The sequence below is a fragment of the Melopsittacus undulatus genome, chromosome 5, assembly GCF_012275295.1.
Source record: "Melopsittacus undulatus isolate bMelUnd1 chromosome 5, bMelUnd1.mat.Z, whole genome shotgun sequence".
NCBI classification, from domain to species: Eukaryota; Metazoa; Chordata; class Aves; order Psittaciformes; family Psittaculidae; genus Melopsittacus; species Melopsittacus undulatus.
In genome coordinates, this window is record NC_047531.1 from 69,977,499 (window position 1) to 69,995,036 (window position 17,538).

Below are 17,538 nucleotides of genomic sequence, written 5' to 3' on the forward strand. Positions count from 1 at the left end.
CATTTGTCTGGAAAGTACAAATTACATGAAGGTTATAATCTAAATTAGCACTTCTCATGTCTTCATTCTTCCTAAAGCTAAACAAAAGTCTCATTTATTTGCTTTTATAATGAAAAAAAATAGTATGTAAGAATCAGGGAACTTTTTGTTTCCCTTCAGTGAAACAAAATTATATCTGTCTTGAAAAAACGTTGTTTCCCTCATGTGTCTTGAGATTTTACCTATATCACTGAAGGTCTAACCTCAAAGAGGGTAGTTCACAAAAAACAGCTATTAAAAAAAACCAACCCTTTGAGGTTATTTTTATTTGTTCTCTGGATTGTGTGCCTTTATGGGCTTTGTAAGTCATATTTGCTAGTTTTTATCTGCTTCTATAAAGATGGGATGCTTAATAAGGAAGACACACAGAAAACACTTGCAGCTGAAACTCTTAACTACACAAATGCAGGAGCTGGTTCTAGAAAAACAGTGTGATTAAACCAGGAGATTTGGCAAAGGTATCATTTAGGGAAAACACTAAAACATATCCTTCAAGTAATCCTGGCTTTAGGTTTCAGTGACACAGTTAAAGTTGAACACGATTTGAATCAGGATGAATTACTGAATAAAGTCAAAGTGAAGCAAATAAAGAAACTTACAAAGCAAAATCCTGGCTTCTCTTAGAGCAACACAAAATTCTTACTGATATTGAGTTTTCTTTTGCAACTGATATATTTTTATTAATTTCTAAATAACACATTCTACTTACAAAGATTTAACATAATGTGTTGTTTTTCTGCACTGTTGTTCCTATATTTTATCTGCTAATATTACTTTTTGTATTTTCATATGAAATAGTACGCATTACATGAGAATACCTTTTAATAGATTTTTTGTTTATGGAAGTTATTTCGAAGATTTAGAAATTGAAATGATACACTTTATTGTATTGTTTTATCTATTCTTATCTACTCTGTTTTTATGGAACTCATTAATTTAGTACATCACAAGTTACAGGCTTTTTCTAACAGTATCTTTGTGAACAACAGCAGTGAAATACAACAGTAATACCGTCACTTAATGGTGAAAAACAAAAGCAGAAAAAAAAAAGGATAAGATTCAATAGAATATTTAGGTACATCCAACAAATGTTAAATACTATAATACAAATTCTTTGATGTCTAAAAAAGACAAACCAAAACAAAAAAACTGAATAAAGCACTTTGCTTGTGGAGTTGCTTGGACACACAGTCAATGGATAGCTCCCTGGACTATTCAGAAGGCAGAAGGCAAAGACCCTAGCAGAACAATCAGAAAACAGAGGTGTGCCCTGTGGCTGGAGTCCTCCTCTCAGAAATGCTTTTGCCATATATTCAAATTCTTTTTAATGAAAAGTAAAACCACTCATAGGCGCAGAGGGTAAAAATCTTTGATTACTTATTCGCATGGGAGCACTCAAACCATCATGGTCCATCATGGTCATGCTGTCTATTCACCATTAAAAGAAGAATAAGTCAATTGTTGTAGAGTACATAGCTTCAACTGGAAAGCTGGAGGGTATTTTCACACAGTCTCTAAACAAGGAGTTAAATAACTTGCATGGAATGTATCTTAGTTTAGATTTGAATATTTTAAGAGGAAGGGGAGAATTTAACCCAAGATGTTAGCTATATACCCAGTGCTCTGACTACTAATTTTCTATATAGGAAGGGGCACGACATGCTGGTATGTCATAAAAGGTGAGGTTCACCATGACTGATTTTTAAGTACTACTAACTGTATTGATTTGTAAGGTAATGAAAACATGTAATATTTAATTTGTCAAAACAGATGGTTGAAAGAACTGTCACTACCAACTTCAGAAAGCCAGTGCTCATTCTTGGACTCCTTTCTCTTTCTTCCCCTATTTCATTTTTTGAGTTGCACATATCTACTTAAGTCATAGTTTTTATAATAATTATAAAGAATCCCTGAATAAATCACAGACCCTTTAACATTATTAAAATAGCAATTGTAATATAAATAACATGGTGAGAAGTCTGAGGGTTGATGTCTGCTTTTTCTTGAAGGAACCAGAACTGGAATGTCCAATATTTGCTTACAAAGTTTCCTGTCACCAGCAAAAGAGAATAATTACTTGTCAGATCAACAAGAAAAGATAAGCCAGAGTTAGAATTCAGGTTGATGCCAAATATTTCAGGGAAAAGTACCTCTGATTTGGCTGCTTCTCTGATGATACAAGATACTTGCTTAATAATGTTGATCTAGATGATCACCAGAGTAAAATGTACATGTATCTGAAAAGACAGGATTTTTTTTTCAGAAGACAGTTACAGGTATAACTAAGACCACAGCTATAAACTGGATAAACCAATTGACCCAGACAATTTTGATGGGATAATCTCACAAGACAGCTCTTTTAAATCAAACACATGCTTTATTTTGTTCAGATGTTCCTTGCTGTAGGAAACAGTGCACTAACCTTGTGGAAACAGCAGCTGAAGAATGCTTTAGTCCTAGAACAATTGTCAGCTAACCTGTAGAAAGAGATTCATTTCCAGTGGTGGAAACTTCCTAGGATTTGTAGAACAATAATTTCTCATCACTTGGATCAAATTCTTTTCCTAATGCTTTCAGTGATAAATTCTGACTAACTTTGGTGGGATTATGATTTCTAATATTCTTCTGTAGGATATTGATTAACGAGCATTAGTATCCTCCAGTTATGCACATAAATATTCAGTTACTCTTCAAAAAACATTTCATATTTTTCCATCCTTATCTCCAAAGTATGTACAAGTAATTATCTGTGTTAAGGAACATTAACAACTCCAAGAGTTATAGAAAAACTACGGGAGTCATCATCAGCTTCTTTAATTCAATTTTTCATAACTTTAGTTTCCATGACAACAAAGGAGGCAATTCCGCAAATCCAGCAGCTCATTACTTGAGACAGTTTGCTGTTTTCTCTGGAGAAGTGAGAAACTTTTTTTGAAGTCTCTTGTAAGAAATTCATAATTCAATAAATGAAATCTGAGGCAAAAATAATTAAAGTGAAGCCTCTCTTTGGAAACAGTGTATTTTGTGAGGATCACTTACTGAGCCTTATATTAGTGCTTTCTCCACTCGCAACTCACTGACTTGTTTCACTAGCATTTCTTCTGTTGGTGACAAAATCTGACATAATTTGAACTCTCACTGAGAAAAAAATACTTTTAAGGTCAGGAAGAAAATGTTTTAAACCACAGGATCCAGCAGAACTTTGCAATTCCAGAGTCAGCGACTGAAAGTACTGTCGATCTCAGCCATGTATGTCCTGTTATCATGTTAGGAAATATAAGCTTTTAAAAATGTAACTTTTTATTACTAAGAAAGATCCCAAGTTCTGCTATGAATTTTTTGAAGGAGTTGTTTATTCTTATGTGGTACATTTGAGGAATCCACATAAAGGAAAGCATTTTCTTGAAGAACTCCCAAATCTGGTTTGTTATGAAAACACAGACAGTAAAACAGGGTTTCTTTGTCAATGATCTGGTTCTGTAACTGGAAAAATATCCTCTTAGGAAGGATATTATTGCTGTGAAATATATGGCATGTCTCCAATATTTTTCACTAGTTCCACATGCAGGCAAGCAAGAGAAAATAAAAACCATCGTTAACATTTGAATCATGAAATGTAAGCAGAAAATCCTATAAGACTAAGCTTTTCTTGCTTTTATCACCATCTAAAATGCAACACCATAATACATGAATATTCAGTTTCAGGATTTGGTTCCAAACAAATTCTTCCATGGGTTTTAAAACGTCGCACTAGTGGTGCCCCTAATTTAATCAGATCTTGTAGGAAATTGTTATTTTCTTCACAGTCTTCATATATCATTATTGAACAGTCCTTTTTATGGCTTGAAGATAGCATTATTATGTCAACTTTGGAAACACGGAAAGCCTGACACCTCTGTTGAGCAGTAAATGTATTGCTTTCAATGTTGCCTGCATTTTCTTGTTTGGAATAAACCACATTAGCTGCACAGAAGTTCAGGTTTGTTAAATCTGAATTCACCCACAGTTTGTGTTTCCTGATATTGCATAATATTCTTGGATCCTGGAAGATTTAGTTATGTACAATAAAAAAGAAATTAAAACTTGTTAGAAGAGAGGAAGTGTCAAGTATCATGTAGTGACATGATGAGGTCTTTCAACAAAAAACACCCAGAACATTTAGTAAAGAAAAATGGCCCATGCAAATGGTAGAGGGATTTCAAGCAAGGCAGCAGCAGAGGGATGTGTGAGGGAACCAACTCTTTCTCTTCTTCAGCAATAAAAACACATAATCATAGAATCGAGTATGTTGGAAAAGACCCTTTAAAGTCAAGTCCAACCTTTACCCCAGGACTGCCAAGTCCATCACCAAACCATGTCACTAAGGGCTTCCTTTACACTTTTTTTGAATGCTTCCAAGGATGGTGATTCCACCACTTCCCTGGGAAGCCAATTTCCCTGCAAGTGATTTCAAACTTCTCAGATTATTTTCTGATGTGATGAGTACATCCACCTCTTCTTCCTTAGACTCTGTTCCCTATCATTCTCATGTGACTACCCATAAATAAATCCTTCGATCCAGATGTGAGTCTCCCTACTCCTGGTGACCTGAATGGCCTCCCATCAGAAAATTCTGCCTACTGTTTTATGGCAAAATGCTATTTATGAAACTACTACATTATGAAAATGTTGATTTAAAAGGGATCCATCTAGAAACACTTCTAGTTAAAAGATGTAGTTAAGATGTGCTATACTGTACTGACTATTTTCCTTCCTTCCTGAATGTTATTTGCAGCTGCTGGCTTCCATCCTCTAGCTGCTTCTGTCTTGACCTTACCATATAGACCACAGTTATACGTAGGATTGCTCAACTAATAAATACTGCTTTTTGGCTTGTGATCCACACATTTGCTAGGTTGTATGAACTACTTCCAGGGAACTACCAAAATATGACAAAACCAAAACAAAACAAAGCAGGACTATCGATTGTCATGCAGCAATCTGTTTGGGTTTTTTTATAAAGTGGTGCATGCCATCACTAGAAAAATTCATGTGTGTAGACCACAACTAGACACAAACCTCCTCTACTAATGCAATGGAATGATGTAGTAAGATTGTAGCATGTTTTAGAACTGAAGAATATAAGTAACCTCGATGTCATTGTTTTTGACTGAACTTTGTGCTTCATTTTACACTAGCATGAAATTCTCCAGTGAGTTTAAAATTATGAAGCAGTAAAATTAGTAACTACATAAGTATTGAGATTGCTCTGTAGAATTTTGCTGTTTGTTTTCAGAATCGAGTTTTGTAAATGTTTTATTGACCTTGTGATTGAATGTAGGGATGTATTTATTCAGACTATACATTTTCTAACAGTGCTAACATTTTGTCTTTCTATCAAGAAAATGTTGCTTGGGATGTGTGAAGGGAATCTGGAGCTGTATGATTTCTGTTAAGATTGTACTTTATTTTTTCTTTAAAGGATACAAGAAAGGTTTATTCTTCTGCATCAGAAGTGAACTGAGAACATCAAAATTAGAAGTTGTTGGAATTCACTTCCTTTCTGAAATGCACTGAAATTCTCTCTGCGTACTGCATGAATGCAGGCTGTTCTATCAAATGCTTTCCTGTATCCTTGTCATATTACCAAATAAATTTGCCTTTCAAAAAGGTGGCCCTGGGTGCCCATATGAGGTGAGGCATTTCTTCCTCAACACCAGAAGGAAGGTGACTTACATTGGTTACAGGATGTACTACTCCCTGTACACTGACACATGGTATTTCCGAGCAGAGGAAGAAGTCTTTAGCTGTAACTCTTTGAAGGCGGGAGGGGATGGATGGGTGGGCTGGTATAATGAAAAATCAGTGGTTCAATATGAATTGACTGCATTTTCCTTTGAGGTCATAAAAATCTGTGTATTCTCTATCACAGAGACAGCAAGGTCTTGACACACTGTGTTGGTGTTTCATCTTCATACATTAGCAAGAAGAAATAAAATATGTTCATCTGGAGATGTGGGTTACAGCTTGAAAGTTACTGACACATCAAATTAAGAGCTATGGTCCACCAGATCTATCAGGTCTTGTGATCAGATCTTTGAACTCTATCATTTCAAGAAATGAAAGACTGGAATAGGGGTAAAAAAGGTTAACAAAAGAAACAGAGGGGAGAAAACTTGACACACTGAAAACACATGGTGAAAATCCAATTGCCTTCAATAGCACAAAATTTTACTCCAAGAATCAATTAAATACAATGAAGTTAATATGGTGACTCAATTATGACTAATCATCACACTTAAGCTTATGCCTATTTTTTAAATATTAACGTGTCTAGATAATTTTCCTACTGATACTATGTCTTTATGACAGATATTTATTTTTTTTAGCAAATAAATTTTTAAAAATATCCCATGTTTTCTCATTAGAATGGTTCTAGTGAGTTTAAAAGCAATTGACTTATTTTTTGCTACATTATTTTCCAGGAGATATCATGATTGTTATACTATGTTAGCATATAATGTGATAAAAAAAGATGCTAACTCCATAGGGCACTCTACCTGGTGTGAATTTTAACCTTGTTTGAAACCTAATGAGTAATGGACTCATCTTACATTGAGACCTGCCACTCCCAACTTCTCTCTTGATCCATGTAACTACTTAGAGATTTCACTTTATTCCACATTGGAATAAAAGATTAATTACTTTATGGATCCAGGGTAAAACCAGACAGTGGAAAGTATGTAACAACGCTGAGTATGTAACATCTTCACAATTTAAATATGTACACACATTGCCTTTTTAGTGTTTCTCTCTCAGTTTTGACCTACAGAGATGTTGAAGACTGCAGAACATGTAAAGCTACAGATGATCCTAACAGATAATCCTAAACCACCCGTATGGACTTTATGAAAGTACACTGGGGGAAAACAAAATCATTGTGACCTACTACTTGCCAATCATTTGGTAGAACAATCAGAATATATATATCAGCTGAATATAAATATATACCGTCAACTTCAATTGCACCATGAGTGGATGAAGATGTGCATAACATGCAGGCTGAATTGTGTTTCATAAAGCATTTGATAAACAGCTGCGAATAACTGATATAACAGAAAACAGGAAAGTCCCTTATTATTTGCCTCCCTCTCTCCTGCTGCTCACTAGTAGACTGATTCTGCTGGATGCTTTTCAAAGACGAAAAGACAATCTACACCACTGTTGTGGTTTAAACCAAGTCCCCCAACTCCCAGAGAGTTAGGAAGGAGAATCCAAAGAATGTAGCCCCCACGGATTGAGATAAGAACGGTTTTATTGCTAAGGCATAACACAAAACCCCTACTGCCATTTACTACTACAAATAATAATGATACAGCAAACAACAAGTGAAAAGAACACAACACCCCACCAGCCACCGACCCATAACTCACTCCACCCTGCCTGGCCGAGCACCGCGTGCTCCCTCCTCCATTTTCCTCTCAGAGCTCCCCCCTCCAGCTCTCTCTTTCCCAGTATGCATCCTGGGCATCACGTGGTATGGTATGGAATACCTCATTGCCTAGCCTGGGTCAGGTGTCCTGTCTCTCCTTCCTCCCGGCCTCCCCTCCTCCACCTGGCTGGAAAAAAACTTGAACAAAAACACCCTCAAAACATGCTCAAACCATGACAACCACACAGGAGAGAGCTGAGCCAAGCCAGTATCATTCCTACCTATTAGGTTTGCCTCTTAATATTAGCAGGTGGGTACTATATTTCAGGGGGGAATTTACAGAAAGGAGCAGACTTGGTGACTACCTTACCCTCTCCACTATTCAAACTCAGATGACCCTTCGAGCTTCACATGACAGATACTACACTGCCATGTTGGGCTGATCCTCCTCACTGTGCCTCACTCCAGAGCTGCATGAATTGCTACTTTACTTCCTCAGGTATGTCTGTAGCCTACAGATTCTAACCACAAATAAGTGTAATTGAGTGGGTGTCAAAGAAATTGCGATCCCTAGAATTCAAATTCAATGGTCTACAAGGACTGTATTTTCAAGAGCCATCTGAAACAAAACTTGACATTTAAAAAGCATTCACTATTATAAAATGTTCCCTGTTGCACATACACTGTTGTTAGAATACTGCTAGAGCTCTAGCAAACAAAATAATCCTTCAACTATAGTTTTCCCCAGGAATTTTTCCATGGTATGTAAGTAATTGTACTGAAGAGTACGTCAATCAAACTATGTAAATAAGCTCTTGGTTATGAGTTCACTTGGAAAACATCTACTTACTCTGAAAACTGCTGAGAAAAATCAAATTTGTAAGTTGCCACAGTTTATGTATACTGTACATTTTTTCTCAGGAGAAGAATAGTCAGGAAAAAAAATCTTCATAAATGCATAAGGGCACTTTTTCTTGTAATTTTCTGTATTGGCTTAGTTCATTGTAAATCTACAAGATAAAAATTTCAGAAATCAGAAACAAGGCATCTAGCTATTTTACAGCCATATACAGTCATAACCTTATATTATTTTGCTAGAATTGAGATATCCCTGAATAGGCTGTCACGGTTTAGACCTAGATGGTAAGTCAGTACCACACAGCCATTTGCTCACACACTGTCTTTCCCCCTTCCCCAGGGCAGGAGAATTGAAAGAATGTAAACCACATGGGTTGAGATAAGAGCAGTTTAATAACTGAAGTACAATATAGTGATAATAGAAATAACATCAACAACAATAATAATAATAATCTTAAACAACAAGAGAAGAAATGAAAGCTCAGAAAACACAAGTGATGTGCAATACAATTGCTCACCATGTGCTGACCAACACCCACCCCGATCCAAGCAGTGATACAGGCCTTCCAAATATCTCCCCCCAGTTAATACACTGGATATGACATGCTGTGGTATGGTATACCCCTTTGGCTAGTCTGGGTCAGGTGTCCAGTCTCTGCTTCCTTCTGGCTTCCCATGCCCCTCCTCACTGGCAGAGCATGAGACTGAAAAGCCCTTGATCAGAATAAGCATTACTTAGCAACAACTAAAACACTGTTGTGTTATCAGCATTGTTCTCAGGCTAAAGGCAAAACACAGCACTGTACCAGCTACTAGGACGAAAAATAGCTGCTACAGCTGAAACCAGGACAGAAGTGTATGCCAGGATAGTACTGTACCTTTTGAAGTGTTACAAGCTTACCTCTTGCTCAGCATGAATTTTGCACATCACAAATACAATCAAGTTGTGGTGACTGGAACTAAGCTACAAAAAAATTGTAATTCTGTGATGTAACTCATCATTTGTCAGGATGAAGAATAAAACCTAATATTACTGTGCTGAATGAAATTATTTCTAAAATAACTATGTAAGAATTTTAGAATAATCTTGGTACAGAAGGCAACATTGGTTTTAAAATTTTCAGTGGAAAGGCCTCTTTTTTTCCAGCTAGATACTATACATTTGGAGCTCTCCAGGGTAACAGAGTGGATCTTAGAAAACAGTACAAATTACTCTTTAAAATATTCTTGTACTTCAAGATTGTTAGGTCTTACGAGTATAACAGCTATTGCTACCTTTATGAGGAGTATTACGATGCCCATTTGCTTTCAGTAACACTAAACGAGCTGAATTTATGCACATAAATTAGTACTTCTACATCTTCAATTTTATTACATATATACATCACAGAGGTTTGCAGATAAATAAAAAAATCCTCTTTATGTTCAAGAGAGCAGAAAAAGAGAAGGATAATGAAATGACTATCAATAAGAAATTGTAGAAAATCAATAGAGGAAATTAAAGGATAAAAAGGAAACTCTATAGCTGTCAGTAAGGAAAATAAAGCTAATTTAAGATCTACTTAGGACAAAAGGAATCCTAATAATGCTATTATAGGGAAAAATGATTTAAAAATCATAAACAAATCTAATTTTAATAAATATTTTTAAGAAAAGATGAAAGTCTTAGCCAGGGTAGGACTGTAGAACCAGCACCATTAGTAGCTCAAAGATACAAGAGAGAAAACAGCAGCATGGAAAGTTTCAAAGTCCTAATGGAAAAAGAAGAAAAAAAGAGTAGGGAGGATCATCTAGCTGTGAAACACTATGTCATCAACCCAGTGTCATCAGGGTTGATGTGGTGGCAGACAGCATCTTGAAGTCTGGATGATGTGTGGTGGCATCCAACCCTTCCCACTCCTGACTGATGCCAGCCTCTCAGAAAAGATCGATCATACCAGAGGTGGTGAGCACACTGATGGTTAGACTAACAGCTCATTAAGTCTTAGATGTTAACTAATAACTTTTTGCTTTGATACTTTAAAGGTGCATATACTGCAGAGTGTCTTTGCGCCTGGCTGAAGACGTCTGAGTGAACCAACCCAAGTAAGAGCCGTAACAAAACTGCAGCCGCACAGCAGTCACTTCGGTTAACCTTGTCTCAACAATGGGTCAATAACTGCCAAGACTTCACTTACTAACTGGAATTCCTCTGGAAACCTCCAAGCATTTTCCAGGAAGAAGGAGCACAGAGCAGGCATTTGGAGACAAAATTGCAGTCTGACCTTGTGACACTTCTCCTTCCATTAAATAAAGTTGAGGCTATCTGTCAAGCCTCTAGAAGACTTGCTCAACTTTTCTTTATCCCTCCAAACATTTCCACAGAGAAGAGCTTATACAAAGCTGTTTGAGATACATCAACAGAGGAACAGTCAATGGCAGATCTCACTACCATTACAGCTGAGAGACAGGGGCCTGAAAATTTGTCCAAGGCTCAGGAAAGGAGATTAGGCAGAGATTAGCAAATCCCAGCACCTCACAGCACTCCATTAAAAATCACAATATATGTATGAAATGGATGTCAATAGACTGCTTCTGGCCCATCACCCCCAGTTCTGTCTGCGAGGTCACAAGCCCTGTTGAAGCAACTCTTCCAGCTGAACCAGTGCAGGGAGATGCAGGCACACCCTCTGTGTCATTTCAGATTGGTCCTCAGTAGCAGAGGCTCACCTGTCCAAACGCATTTGAGCTGCCTGTGACACTGCCACATCTGGCTCTACATGTGGGAGGAAGCTGTAGAGGGAAGCAGCAGGGAAGCTGTGGAGCTGTAGTTAGCTTCTGCTACTGTTCTCAGTTTCTGTTACAGGTAGAGCTGGTACTATTAACTGGGCTAATCAAGTTCAGATGAGAAATTGAGGGGTTATGGATAAGCCTCTTATTTAGCATGAGGTAAATACATAAGGTGTGGAAAACAATGTGTTGTGCAGCCTACAATGGCTTGTGGAACAGTTGGCCTCACTCAGTTTTGGTGTCCCTATTAAGAGAAAAATGTTGATAAACTGGCATTTATACCTCAGGAGAGCCAAAAAATTACTGAAATAGACACTATACTGCAAGATATCAGGGTTTCCTTCTATGTAGATTAGGAAGCATAACTACATATGTAACATATATAACAAACAGTATTATTCATGTATCCAGCATAGCTAGAGCAGGATATGGCCAAGAGCATAACTGAACAGCATAAAATTTAATATGAGATACATCTGAGCAGTTCAAAAAAGTTTTCCATAGATTCTCTAATGCCAGAAACAATTTCAAGTTATAATTAGTAGGTTTTAAGGAATGTGTGCACAACTTCCAATAATGATCAAGTCCTACAGACTTTGTTAAGTAATTCTACCTAATTTTGATCTTAATACCCCTCTTTTTATGTTTATTAATGTATGAATAGCTGTGTCCTCATGAAATTCAGCTCCATGCCTCCACCCAGTGGCTTTTTCTTCACCAAGAACAAAAAGAGCCCCTGAAAGGTGCTTGCACATATGCAGTATCAGGGAACCACAGGTGCTCAAATTATTTCTTTCCATCCTTTCTGCGGCAAAGCTGAAAAGTACACAGGTATGTGATATCACCTTCTGAAGCTAGATAACCACAAACATGAGATCTTCAAAGAATGTTTTTAAATTATCTTCATAATATGTTTGCTGTTGCTATAGAAACAGTCATTGAGAAACATCCAAATCCAGCTGACACCAGGGAAAACTTAAATTTCGGAGTGTTTCATTGTGGGATTTTTGTCCCTTTTTTTGGTTGTTGTTTGTTTGCTTGCTTGTTTGTTTATTCTAAAAACCTGGAAGGAGCTTCAAGTTTTAAAATAAGCACAAACCAGATCACAACACTGGCTTTTGGTAATAAATAACCCTTTGTTTTGCAGTACTTATTTCCAACACTTCAAGTAGGGAAAAGTATTTTCTACTTTTCTTTCTCCAGTTGATATTATTTAGCTACTTGCAATGGCATCCCTGTTTTAAACTCAAAGAAGTAGCTTTGATGTATACCTTAAAAAGTTTATAATGAAATAAGTTCTGTAAATGTAAACTTCTCTGTTAAATTACATGAGTGAGTTATTTCACTAAACATATGCACTGGTTTTGTAACACACTAGTTTGTATGAACCAGTATGATGATTATTTCTATTAAGAAACAGCTGTTACCAGTTCTCCCAACTTTTCTGTGCCTTTCATCCCTTTCTTTTCTGTTGGTCCCCAAGCTTTACTGTCATGGGTCACTTTCCATTGAAAAACATATAAGCTTATGAGGAAGTGGACTCTTAATGTGTCAAAGAAGAAAACACAGTTTAGAGAAACACTTTTGTCCCAGTCCAGGAAGAATAAGATCTCTTCCTCCATGCTGGGTAGAGAAGTAAAAAAATACACCTCTCTGACCTCCCATCACTTTAATGACCTTCCTCACATCTAATACCAAAACTGTTCCAGAATAAATCTCTCCTTTCACACACAACAGCCCTGCTACGGTCTGCAAAGAACTGTTTACTATTTAATACTACTGTAGAACTGAAACTAAAAGATAACGAAAGTAAAGGACAATGAAAAGCTTTTCTGTGTGTAATTAATCCACAACTGTTAACAGATGCAAAATTCTGCAGTCTTCAGTACAAATTAGGTTTTGGTGGAGTAGGAATAATGCCCCTGAATTCCTGGAGTAGGAATAATGCCATATAATATAAATTTTCATATTATATGAAAAATAATTCAAATACCAAACCAATTATCATTGCTGATTATTTTTTTCCTAGCACACATCAAAGAATCATTTCTGTATAAAGTTTACAATAGTTAGACAACACCTCTTTGAGAGACACCTAATGAAAATGAACGGACAGAGATGCTTCTAGCTGTTCCTGCGTTTGGTTTTTTTTGGGGAGGTAGTTGTTTTGTGGTGGTGTGGGTTGTTTTACAGCTACCTAAGGACCGGGGTAGCTTAATTTCACACTTGCCAAATAACATTCTGAGGAAATAAGAGACTGTGACAGTCTTACCTTACCTGCGCATCATATTTTCAGGTAAGGCTTAGTCCTGATTCCTTTTTTTCCTGGTTTTGCTGCTCATTACAAGTTTTTCCTTAAATAGTAAATATTCAGTCTTTACCATACCCGTGTTTTTGTTTGTCAAATCCAAGGCAGGTGATGGTCTATTGTGAAAGAGTTACTAATACACCAAAGAATCTTCAGAAAGTTAAAAATATTGGAAAATTAAGGGTGCTACTGTGAAAGTTGTGGCTATACATTACTTTTGCAAAATACCTCTACCTTTCAGAACCAAGAAAGTTGGCAAACAACATTCATTTTTATCATATACAGAGTATTAAATAGAAGTTCATCTTCTAGCCAAAAAACCTTACTAATTCATCAGTTGTGAAGGTAGAACGTATGAGCAATATTCAGAATTTACTTCAAATTTAAAACTTTCATGCAAAATTCCTCCTGCATGCCATTTATGACCTTGAGATGCTCGCAGAAATATGCTTAATTCTGATAACTTGCACTCAAAAATCTGGTGTTTCAGTGAGCTTCCAACATGGTACTGCCCTTAATGAGCTGTGCCTGCCTATCACTGTGTAACTGCTCATTTGCTTTTATGGAGTGGTCAGGTGTGGTGTAATGAAAAGTACTCATAAGACAAAGGTTCTAACTTTAAAAAACCAACCAAACAACACAAGAGGTCAGAAGATGGATGAGGCAGCCTTTTTCTTTCCTTTTTTCAGCTTGTCTTACTTTGTATGATGAGCTTTGTTTAAGCCCCACTGATTCAAGATAAAGCCCATTCCTAAGTGCTGCTCTGAGAAGGGATGGGAAGCAAGGACATGGGTTGGAAGAGCTGTTTTTCCCCATTTATGCAGATGAAAATTTGACAACTTGCTCTACTTTTAATTATGATGCAGAAATGGAAAGTGTTCCTGTGTGTTGTAACTGTGTTTTGCTGTCTTTGTACACTCCCAGAGAAAATATTTGTTAAACACAAAGTGCCATTTTTTGCATGATTTATTGCTCTTAGTACGAAAGCAATTTATCAGTGTACCTTCACTGCCTTCAGAGCAGAATTCTGTAAGAAGGGACCGAGGAGCAACAGCTCACATACTTGCAGATTCAGAAAGTGAAATTAACACAAAATGATGTGTATCTAATTCGTTCTGAAGTAACACTGACAACAGCAATCACTACCACCTGGACAATAGACCATAGTTCCAACATTAAAAATGGCCATCCTAATAATTACCTGAAATCAGTCAACTGTGTAGAGATACCTATATATGGGTATGGATGTATATGTAATTTATATCCCCTTTCCTTTATTTTAATCCTGAGCACAGTGAATAGGAAATACCGCTTTGTACTTTCAAATCTGCAATGCAAGCCAACATGTTGGCACCTATACAGCAATTATAAAAAACAAACTTTGAATACATTGATATTTTAATGTGCATTGGCTTAGCAACCACTAAGTGTATTTTAATACATACTAGATTATTTAAAAAGGAACACTGTTCACCTCATTAAACCCAAATCCCACTTTCAACCTAAGATACCAGTTTTATTTATACTATGTATAAGGGGGAAAAAAATCCCTAAATAAAATAAGTAGCAGGAAAAAAAATAAATATCAGTAGAAATTATGATCCTGTATGAATTAATGCTTTTTATACCTATAATTTCTACAGACAGAATATTATTTGGAGAAATCAAAACAGCATTATAAAAGCTTTCACTGCATTGTCTTTGGAGAATGAAATGTACGCGCTGTATTCAAAAGCAGAGATTATATTATAGCATATTTCTCTGAGATGACAAAAACACACATCAATGATTACAGTGGAACATAAAATATCATATATTACAGCTTTATATATCTGAGAGGAGACATCCTACCTCCAGCATTTAAATGCTTCATGATCGTAAGTGCAGAATGTAGATTTTTTCAGCTAACATCAGAAAATAAGATACAAACTGAAAAAGGACACCAAAGCAAAAGCAACTGCACTTACAAGAAAATAAGCTTGACCTTAATTTATTAACAGGTAGGGTTGTGAAATATTTGATGTCAGTGGACTTTTTGTATCCAGCAATGAAGTTTGATGACCTGACATTTTCACATAACTTTAAATTATCTAGTAATGTGGATGCAGACTTGAATGCTGTGCTGCCAACTGTCAGGGGTGCTGAGCAAGCTAGTTTTGTGCCATGTATGTAAACAGCAGTAAAATTTCTCGAAGCTTCAAATGCTCAGTATCTGTACAGATCAGCTGTAAAGCTTCCTGCCATAATTCTGATGAGTCTGGGCCAGATCAGACATACTGTGTGTGCACTGAATGCAGAGCTTGTATGTGCACAGTAAATCCTAAATGCTCTAAATGCTGAGATCAGATGCATTTCCTACCAGTGAGACAGCCATCTGTGGAGGGCTACTTCCATTCCTCCCTGGAAAATCCTCAACAAAAATACAGCAGTCCTATCATCTGGGAGCAAACCCAAAACTGGAGTAGGTAGGAAACATAAATTATATCAGCCTGAAGACTGTTTTCATTATAAGTACTTGGTGTATGCAGCTCTTGGGGAAAGAAGTTTTAACAGCACCAGCCTGACTAGTTGGGTGTATATTTCTACATCCAAAACTACAATCACCTCTTGAAACTGAGAACAAATTTAAAAATTCGTTGGTAAGTATTCAACTTAGGATTCTATTCTAAAACAAATCTATTTATTTTGTCTAGCTTAATGTGACAATAAAAGAAATTGAACATAAACATTAAACATTAGCAACTGAATGAAACATCAAGGCCTTACCATAATCTAGCATTATCTTGGTACCTGGGTGATATGGTTTAGTGTGAGGTGTCCCTGCCCATGGCAGGGGGATTGGAACTAGATGATCTTAAGGTCCTTTCCAACCCTAACTATTCTATGATTCTATGATTCTATGTTTCATTACCTGGGACTCCTTAATGACATCTAAGCCATAATTGATTTGAGTTGGCTGTTTACCTAAAACATACTATCCCTTACAGTACAGTTTTAATTTTTTAAAATGTTAAATAGCTTCCCAAATCATTAGTGACGGCTACTTCATTTTGAAGTAGCGGTCACTAATTCTGCTGGTAGCTACAGAACCACTGCTCTTATTGGTCCATTCACAAAGCTACTGTGTAACTTGACCTACAACATGCTGATTGCTCTAACTTTTGTCTATAGCTCTGTCATGAACTTTGTTGTTTTCTATGTAGTTTTTAATTAATAGCAATTTGGATAATTATCTTCAAGTCTGGATTTATATATTTTCCCAAAAGAGAGACATGACAGAGCTACAGACAAAAGTTACAGCAATCAGCATGCTGTAGGTCAAGTTACACAGCAGCTTTGTGAACAGACCAACTATTTTACTAAGGGCTCAAACTGAACTACTTTGTTTTTTCCTTTTACATATCCCATAAAGGTTTTCTTCAAAGGGAAGTTATCATATTTGCTGCATGGGTTTCAATTCATTAACTACTCCACTCAGCAACTTCCAGAAGGTATGCATGAGTTAATAAAATTATACAGCAAACTGATACTTCAGAGCTCTGTCCTGTCCTCACATTTTTTATGCTCATATTCCTTCTGTTCATTAATACATTTCAAATTGCTTATAAACTCTTTGATTAATGACTTAAAACATTATTTTATGAAAGCAGAAATTGACACTGAGAATAACATCAAGTTTTTTTACTTTATGTTCTTTACCTAATTCTTAGTACAGGCATAAATATCAGACTGTAAAGACTAAAAAGAAAAATCCAAGTGCACATTGCCAAAACCTTAGTATCTTAATAGTGAAAGGGTTTTCTGTTTTGTTTTGGGTTTTTTCCTATTAGTGGAAAAAAAACCCCAAACGTCTCTCTAGATGGGTATGGGGTGAGAAAGTCTCTGTTCTGTCCAAACCATCTTAATGAGATGATCCATTGAAATTACTATTATGATTTCCCAAGATGTCACCCTGCAAAAGGAGCACAGGAAGCTTCACATTCTCTTCCTCAGAACTGAAAAGAGAAAATTAATGTCTGTACCTGATTTCTTCTGCTTTCTTCTCTCCTTTGTTTCTGATCACAGTTTCACTGGTCTATAATTAAACAAAATGAAAATTATAAAAAAAAAAAGTCTGAAGTTGCCTGCATTCACTGATCATCCAACTTGGAGA